The sequence below is a fragment of the Phlebotomus papatasi genome, chromosome 1 (assembly GCF_024763615.1).
Source record: "Phlebotomus papatasi isolate M1 chromosome 1, Ppap_2.1, whole genome shotgun sequence".
Lineage (NCBI taxonomy): Eukaryota > Metazoa > Arthropoda > Insecta > Diptera > Psychodidae > Phlebotomus > Phlebotomus papatasi.
Window position 1 is genome coordinate 69,430,690 of NC_077222.1, and position 8,548 is coordinate 69,439,237.

General features: G+C 32.0%; 1 protein-coding gene across 5 annotated transcripts in view; it reads right to left on the bottom strand.

The window, feature by feature from the left end:
• The window catches only part of LOC129798703 (filamin-A), a 99,319-nt gene extending 93,295 nt beyond the window's left edge, over window positions 1-6,024 (bottom strand). For 4 of the 5 annotated variants that reach the window (XM_055842033.1, XM_055842006.1, XM_055842024.1 and 1 more), the window contains exon 1: window positions 5,938-6,024. The gene's annotated coding sequence lies outside the window, so the exon portion shown is untranslated. Of the gene's footprint in view, window positions 1-5,689; window positions 5,871-5,937 lie in introns of those variants that run through there. The other variant, XM_055841998.1, reaches the window with a different exon arrangement.
• Between the last annotated feature and the right edge of the window lie 2,524 nt (window positions 6,025-8,548).

Sequence of the window (8,548 nt, forward strand, 5' to 3'; positions counted from 1 at the left end):
GTCACATATAAGATTATTATTAATATTAAGAAAAGCCGGAGAAAGAGGTATATAGTATGCAAAATTTCAAATAGAATATAACGTGTGTTAGAAAGAGTACACTCTAGTGAAGTAATACGATGAGTAAGATATTACTGTTCGTAATAAATATGTTTTGGAATTTTACGTTTTTTTTATTTTATCATTTCCTTTATTAATATTTTCTTGACCTCAAGTTCCCTATATTCCAAGCAAAATATCCCGTATGATGCACGCACATGTCTTCATGAAACACTGTTAGGCATATTTCTAGTTGATGTTCCATATGAACTTTTTCACACGAAAATATTTTTGACTGAAGTATATTCTTAAAACGAGAACACTTAAGCATATACTTCAGTCGAGATGAAATTTTACATCGAAAAATAGTAATTACTAAAATTTACAACGAAAAAGAGTAACAATTACATCGATATTCGTAGAGTTAATTCAACTCCGCCATGGAGTTGTTTTAACTTTTTAGCTTTTTTCTTAGTGTATCAGTTATAAATTTTTCATTAACATACTGAGAGAAATCCGAAAAAGTCAAAATAACATTCCGGAAATGTTAATTTTACCCTGCTGTATTGATCCGAAAACCGTGTAAATATTACCCTTTTTAGGTGTATTATGCTTCTAAATTGTAGGATAACTGGATCAAACTTATAAATATTTCTGGCAATATGGGGATGTGTTCCTACTTTCATTAAAAAATACTTTGCTCGATGTACATTTTAGGAAAAACGAGAAAAATCCAATGACTAATTCTACCCCTGGCTATAGGTACCCCGGTCTTCCCTACTGCCAAGTTTTACAGACTTAATATTCTCAAGGCTCAGCCTGAGTCTATTTGAAGGGACCCTAATGCCGGTTTCAGACTGAAGGTTTAGCCCAGTTCCCGAAGGTCTCAAAAATCTTAATAACAAGCAATTTGATTGATTTTTCAAAATCTTATGAATCATTTGTCCTTAATATTCAATCCTAAATAACAATTTCCTAAAAAATGATGCCTGATGTAGAATTAGAGGAGTTAAGCCAGGGGAATGATATTTCCTATGTTTACCATACACACAGAAAAATGGAAAATTCTTAAACAGAAACACCCAGGAATTTAATTTCAAATCCCATTCAATGAATGCCAATGCCCTAATTCTAAATCCTTGATCATTTAGTTTTAGTTGCAATTTGCAAATCTGTAGACATTTTTCATTTTCCAGCTAATGCTCAACTTAAGTTCCCGATTTCTTAACTTGAAAGAGCTAGGGATTCTAGCCCATTTCTTTCGCTCAGAGCTTCTAAACTTAAACGCCTCGGGAATTCACGTCCAATTTAAGTTCCCAGGATCTTATATATTCTTAAATTTAGAGTCAAAATTTTTCTGTGTGTATGTTTCTAGCGAGCCGAAAAATTTTTTGAGTTTATTAGCTGTTTTCTGTCATTGTAGAATGAATTAGTAAAAAATAATAATACAAAATAAAAGCCTATTTAATAACGAAGAGGCAACCGAAAACCCTAAATTGGCAATCTACGTTGTTTTGGAGATATCTCGTGAAATGTGTACGAAAATAGGGAAAAAATTACACTAAAACTGGTCGCATTTTAGCTGTTTCAGAGTTAATGTCACCCCCCTGAGTTAAGCCAGATGACTAAGCCTTAGATCTGAAGCCCGTATAAGACAAAGTAGCTAAAGCAAATTTTGGATCATTTGTTAAATTCTTTAGAGATCTGTGGGTATCTTAACTCTTAACTATATCCCCTAAGCCCGCGACATTATTAATTCTTAGGGATAAGCAATTAAAAATGAATGAATAATTAGATTTAGGAATCATTTGAATATGCTTGATTTGCTTTATTGGAAAATTCACTGCACAAACAACTGTGATGTCGTTCTTACGAATATCACTAGGTCTAGAAACTTTTATGCATTAAAAAAATAAAATTTAACATAAATTTACCAAAAATCCGTAAAAAAGTATATGTATATTCTTGTAAAAGATATTCAAACCAACGAATAAGGAACAATTCACAGACAAAAATAAATAAATAAAATTTGTTGCCTAGATTTACTGAGATCATTTACTAAAAGGTACTTGAGTCAAGAAAGTGTTAGGTAATGTATAATGCAATTTATCGATTTTATTATCACGAATATTTTGCAAAATGAATATAAATCATATTCAAATTGTGTTTTCTTGGTTCTCTTGAGTATCGGCTATTTGAAAACATATATAAGTATAATTTCTAGACATTAATTGTCATGAATATATTTTCTTAAGTTATGGAAGCATGAAATTACATTAGCCCCTTTCGAATAATAAATTAAATTTTTATTAGATATTCTTGAAATGAAAAAAAAATGAGTAAAAAATTAAATTTAAACAGCAAAAGAGATTATCAGTGAAAACCTAAATATCCTCAAAAATCTAATTTCTTTCATTAACATCTAAGATGATAACAGGCAAAATTAAAGATTTAATATTTTCCCTTTCCCAGAAGTTTTATGAAAGTTTCATTGATTTATTCTAAATTCTAAATTGATTGTTAATCAAATCTTACATTTTTGTTTACAAAAATTAATTTATTACTTTTTTGTACATGTTATTTTTTTTTTAATAATAAAAAGGAAGAATGATAAAACATTTAAGATTCACCCTTCTAATACTGTATTCTATCTTAATTAGCTCCATTAGAAGTGAAACACAGGATTTTGACCTTTGATCTTCTCCTCCTTTATTCCTTGCCAACGTTTCGGAGCTTGATGGCTCCTTCTTCAGGTAATGGAAAAAGAATGGTGGGAAAAGGATGTCAGGGAAATGGTTCACTACTACTTTTTCTCTAATGGACGAAGTGGACATCACGATAGTCAGATTGGGAATGAAGCTCCGAACGGTTGGCAAGGAATAAAGGAGAAGAAGATCAAAGGTCAAAATCCCGTGTTTTCACTTCTTAAAAACTGCTCCCTCCGTTCCGAAATAAGTCGTACGTTTGGGAAAAATTCTTGTTCCGAAAATAAGTCATACGTTTGGGAAAAATTGGGATTAAGGGAAAGTTTGTTGGTAAATGTTTTGTGTATCAACAATTATCTCTTGTAAAGAACTATTGCTAATGTCCAGTACCAAAATTGGGGTCCAGTCTTGATGGTATGTTGAGGAACGAATGTCTTAAAAATGTCTTATTTTTTGCGTTTTATTTTCAATCTAAAATAGGTGCAGAATGGTGAGAGATACAGACTTGGGACCTTCGGGGGACCCCCCCCCCCCCCATAAGTTGACCCTGGGACCATTAATATGTCCTTTATTTTTCCCTCACTCCTTCCCTTCCCCTCCAAAATCATGTTTTTTGGGATTGCTCGAAAACACGTCGTGCGATTTTTTTTTCAATTCTAGATATGTTTTAGAGAAACATATAAATTGTCCCAGGGTCAACTTATGGGGGGTCCGCTGAAGGTCCCAAGTCCCTATCTCTCACCATTTTGCATCCATATACTCAAACACATGAAAAGGATGTTCTTTTTATTGCTCATTCTGCAAAATTCAAGCAATAAAAAATGTCATATCGGTAATAACTGTTGAGTTCTACTTGTGCATACTAAAAATTTAGAACAAATTCTAGCCTGTAATCTTAATCACAGTCCATTTTTTAGTAACTAACTATCCACCGGAGCTCTTTGAAAAAAAAACGCGACAAATGGACAACTTCAACATATCGAATCCTCAACATACCATCGTGATAGGATCCCCATATTACCTCTGAACATGGAGGATAGTTCATTCACAAGATATTTGCAAATAACAAAAACATTCTCTGAAACCATTCCTAAATCCCTAATTTTTCCACAAACGTACGACTTATTTCGGAACGAAGGGAGTCATTGGCCGGAAATCATTATAGCTTCTTTAGCTGTAGCTTATGTGTCAGGAATTGTATTAAGACCATTTTTTAATTAATCACTACCCAGTGAAAACTGAATCGTAACTTGTGATGCTTTGAATTACAAATACTGAAAGAATGATGACTAATCTATTAGCTAATGCAAGAAATAACCAAAAAAGCAAATTTTTACAACGAAAAACATTTCCCGCGAGAATACTTAATATTCATTTAATCATTTGTTGACACAAGGATTGTGTCGGCAACTGAATAGTAATTTGCTCTAATCCTACTAAAATAGTCCCATTGATTAAGATAATCTCTGTCTATCAAACATCATTTCCTCATCCTTTTTTATTACAACGAAATTCACTTTATATGATTTCTCGAAAAAAATCATATATTGTGTAGCATTTAAGAGCACATTTACCAAACCAGCTAAAGTCAATTTAAACCACATTGTATCAATAATATACATGCAGCAGATAACTCTTTAAAGTAATTTTAATTAATTGGAAAAAAAGGCAGCAATCTTTCATCAACATTTTCAGCAAGGCTAATTAAGTGACTCTTACGAAGTAAATTCCAATTAGTTCACACAGTTCATAATTATTATCAGAAATATTCTTATATTTTGCACCAATTACTCATTTAAGATGCATTTTACTGTTTAAAAAAAAAATTAAAATTGAGAAAAGAAAGAGTCACAGGGGCAGACAGAAAGTCAAGATCAAAATAAACAGGCACGACGAACATTGGCAAAATACGTGATTTGTTTGTGACCACATGATGCTCGACTCTCTCTCTCTCTCAATTAAAATTAAAAATGATTAACCTGTGCCTAAAATAGATCAAATCTCTTTTGCCCTCCCCTCTAACCGATGCAAGCTGCGAAATGTGTGCAATGCGAAGAAAATATGTTAAGTATATCAACAGTTCTTTTTCTTCATCATTGAAACAATTAATTGCGCAAGGAGCGTTGCACAGGTGTAAAAATCCTCTTCAGAGGAAGAAAGAGTAAAGAATTCTTATTGCATGATTTATACGAGTTATTTTTGTCACTCAATCTCATTCTCTGAATTGAATTTTCTTTTAACGTGACTCACGCAGTGTTTTCCTCTTTAGAAAGAGGGAAAGTGCGAATTTCCCGCAAATTGTCTTTCACAACTCTCTGTGACACCGAGAGTTTGGCTTTTTATTGTGGACTTTGGCGGAAAAACTCATAAAATCGACAGAAAAATCATGAAAATGAAATTTCTCACTCGACACTTTCCATATCTCCTCTTTGGCAGAATATTACAACAATAAAGTGTTTGGTAAATATTTTCTTTCAATATTTCAAACTAATAATAAATCTATTTTTAAATGTCTTTTCTAAATTACACTTTCTTCATGCCATGTTCACTATTTTTTTCTTCTTTTACAACACACTCATACAGTGCATTTAGCATACGATCCCAATGGATTTTCTGAATATAAATATTTAGAGAGAAAAGTTTAGAAATTGTAAAATTCATAGTTTTTGACACACAATCAAATGGATCACTCAAGATGGGCAAATAGCACTAAAAAAATTATCCTAAAATTATATAGGTTCTTTTCTCCTTGAAATATTCTTTCCATTGAGATGAAAAATATTGATTTGTACGTCTTGCAATATACAAATATCTCTTCCACCGCGCGTACTTTTTGACTTTTATTTATAGAAGATACATTTTCACGCAAAACTTGGCGAAGAAAAAAACATCTTATTAGTTCATGCCACACATTTCTTTTTTAACACACACTCACGCACAAATACCTGTCTTGTTTCAATAAAATTTTCTTTTTTTTATAAAATAGCCCAAAAGAAAAATATCTCAATATAGAAAATGAAGATCACGATCTTTATCCTTATATCACAAATTCACTCCAAAGCTCCAATGATTGCAATTTACTCATTTTCTTTTTCTATCTCTGCATAATTAGGTGTCTTAAAATAGAATCACTATCGTGCAAAAAATATATAAGGGTGCTTTAAATAAAAAAAACAAAGGCTCTAAAACCTGCCTCAATGGCAATCAATTATTAGAAATTCCGTCTCCCAAACTCCTCTAAGGACAAGAAAGACGTTCACTTGGCAAGAAATTCTACGAGCAACTGATCTTTCTCGTAGAGTTTGTTGTGAAAATCCCCCGAAAATCACTCTCAGGGCCGCAAGAGTCAACTGTTATTCTTTAACTTTCATCATATCTCCTCCACACGATCACCAATTAATCACAATTTGCTGACCCAGAGCAATCAGGATGATTTTCCTATTCCCTGTTTTTAAAGTCTTTTTTTCCTTTCAAATAAAAAATCAAATCTCTTTTAAATACCAAATACGATTGTGAGAAAAGTCGCTGAGTGCAATTTTCACGTCTATATAGACACAAGGAGTGGAGAAAAACGTGGTAAGACACAATCTAATTATAGACTCCGTCGAGATTCATCGTGTGACCAGGAATATTTTCATCGAAAGAATGTTTAAATGTGGTTGTTTAGGAGACAGAGGAACTCTGTTCAATTTTCCAGAAAACACTGTGCGTATATAGTATAATCACCGTGGTCAGAGGGAGTTGAAAAATCTCTCAATAACTTTTATACACAATCATGATCATGTACATGAGATTGCCATATATGGCGCCAAAATTTTACAAGTAAGCCTCGTGCTGGAGAAAATCTCTGACTGTGAGGTCATAATATTAAACTACCATCTGGTGAAAGAATCTCCGCAGATCAAACACCTCGAGTACAGGAGATGGTGACACAGAGGAATTCACTGGGAGCAGAGTGTGAAAAGTGAAATAATTTTCCGCAAACTTCTGCACCTTTTGATCTTTGACGCCAATGTGCACACAAATGTTTATGCATACGGTGTTAATTATCACCATAAAAAGAGATAAATTGACATGTCTGATATGCAGGGCTCTTTATAAAATTTGTTAACAAAAAAAACAATGAGATTTCCCAATCGAAATTATTGAAAACCTAAAAATTCGATTTAACTTTATCAAGTTCATTTTTTTTTTAATCCCCAATATTTTAAAAGGCATTGAATAAATGAGCAGTAAAAAGTTAAAATTGATCAGTAACAAAAATATTTGAAACAGTGATATTTTCGTCCAAATTTTGGCAAAGGGAAAATAAAGACTTTACACTTTATATGGAACTATTTTAAATGTTAAGTATGTAAATTAGGTCCATTTTTGTAAAGATTTAAGGTTTTTACTGATCATAATTAGATATTTTACTGCTCATTTTTTAATTTTTTACTGCCCATTTAGAACTTTTTACTGATCGTTTGTTTTTTGCCATTTTAAAATACACAATCCACTTGTAATCAAATGTTCAATTCCATAAAATATTTTAGTCTCATCGCGTTTTCTGATTGGCTACAGCCTAAAGGCATTCTAAGCTTTAGCCAATGAGTAAGCAGAATCGAACTAAAATAGTTTTTAGAATTAAGTACCATGTAGAATAATGCACAGATAACCATAATCTGCAAGAAAAACGATGAGCGATAATGAAAGTAAATCTACACTGAGAAAAAAGAGGATGCAATTAACATTTTTTCCTCATAACTTTAACTTTAACACTTTTTAGGTGTAAAAATATATCAACATTTTTTAATGTTAGTTTTACACCTTATTAAAGATAAAATTAACAGTGGAAAAGGGTACCTTTAACCCCTAATACACCTGAAAAGGGTAATATTTACACCGATTTTGAATCAATATTGCAGGGTAAAATTAACATTTCCAAAATGTTATTTTAACGTTTTAGGATTTCTCTCAGTATAGTAAAGCTGAACTACGATCCATTCAGAAGATATTATTAATTCCATTTATTTATTTAGGTTTTTCGGATCTTTAGGGACTGTGGGTATCTATAAAAAATATTGATACTCTGGGAAAGACAATTTTTTTGAACTAGAAAAAATCCAATTCTCGCGAATGACTCAAAATATAAAGGAAAGTGAGGCTCCTTTTAAATTGGGTTTTTGGTTTTCTCTTTTTTTTTTAAATAGAATCCAGCCCTATCATTATGTTATTTAGTTTCACAATTTGTCTGTAGAGTTAAGTTGGTTTAATCAGGGGCCACTCGACATTTCATTTTTCCATACGTTTTTGCATATAGGCACTGAAAACTATTGGCAAGTTTTTTCCTAAAGAGAATTGACTTATCAGTCTGATATATTTCGAAATCGTGCATTAAAAGCTATCTAAAAATACATATTTCATAGTGTTCGCCGAAATAATACAAGAACTACGAGCAAATTTGTTTAAGTCGCGGTGCAATATCTGCAAAATTTTAAAAGGAAAAGTGAAAATAGCTTCACTTTTTATTAGGCTTGATGGGCCCCTGGTTTAATGATAAACTCCAGTTTCATTTACAAATATTAGAAAATAGCTCTATTTTAAAGCTGCCCAAATTCAAAGGTATTCTACTTCCCCCTAAGAATGTTCAAATCTAGAATATTTTTTTGCAAACGCTTGATTAAGATCCTGAGCTAAGATATTTTTGAAAAAAAATCGTAAAATTGGCTCGATGGATATGTTACGATCCGGAAAGAATTGAGTGTATTCTATTTCACTTTTACCGAAACACTCATTGTATTATTTCCCGAGGAAAATGCTTT